The following is a 613-nucleotide window of genomic DNA, read 5'->3' on the forward strand; positions in this document are numbered from 1 at the left end:
AAAAGTCGTTGGGTACTCCAGGAACTGCTCGCAGACATAAGTTGCTGTTGTGACACGCCCTTGCTGTTATGCTGCCCGCCCCAACCCCCGACTTGATATGCCGCTACTTGGTCCTCGCACCTCGGCACGGCCTCCCGCGCCTTGCACGCACCCCCCTCCCAGTTCCCGCCTCTTTCCACGCAAGCCCCTCCTTCCTCTCAAATCCCCAGGAGAGAACCCGGAACGCATGCGTACTGGGGAAGGTAGGCGGAGCTTAAGAGAGAGAGAGGCGGGGCAGGGAACCCGGGGAGGGGAGGAGAGGGAAAGGAGCGGAGGGGAGGAGACCGCGCGGGGTGGGGCCCGGCGGGTACGCGCTCGCTGCGTCGACGTGCTGACGCCATGACGTCCCGGCCGGTGTGTGTCGGTGTGTGTGTGTGTGAGTGTGCGCGCTCCGAGTGTGTGTGTATTTGTGTATCGGCGGTCCCGCAGGTCCCGGATGTTGCGGACAGTATGAGGCGAGCGCAGGGGGACGGGGACCAGCTGCTGTCGCCGCCGCTCTCAGGTGAGTGGGGGGAGGAGAGTCGAGGGAGGGGGTTGTCTTGTCGGAGTGGGGGGGCGCCTCCCTTAAGAGGTG

At 65.4% G+C, this 613-nt stretch overlaps 1 protein-coding gene across 5 annotated transcripts in view; it reads left to right on the forward strand.

Moving 5' to 3' along the window:
• Positions 1-239: 239 nt before the first annotated feature.
• Positions 240-613, forward strand: part of SPOP (speckle type BTB/POZ protein) — a 79,485-nt gene continuing 79,111 nt past the window's right edge. For 3 of the 5 annotated variants that reach the window (XM_021715492.1, XM_008063958.2, XM_008063957.2), the window contains exon 1: positions 268-541. The gene's annotated coding sequence lies outside the window, so the exon portion shown is untranslated. Of the gene's footprint in view, positions 546-613 lie in introns of all 5 variants that reach the window. The other 2 variants (XM_008063956.2, XM_021715493.1) reach the window with 2 other exon arrangements.

The sequence above is a fragment of the Carlito syrichta genome, unplaced genomic scaffold (genome assembly GCF_000164805.1).
Source record: "Carlito syrichta isolate Samal-C Ts95f unplaced genomic scaffold, Tarsius_syrichta-2.0.1 Scaffold307155, whole genome shotgun sequence".
In the NCBI taxonomy this organism is placed as follows: Eukaryota; Metazoa; Chordata; class Mammalia; order Primates; family Tarsiidae; genus Carlito; species Carlito syrichta.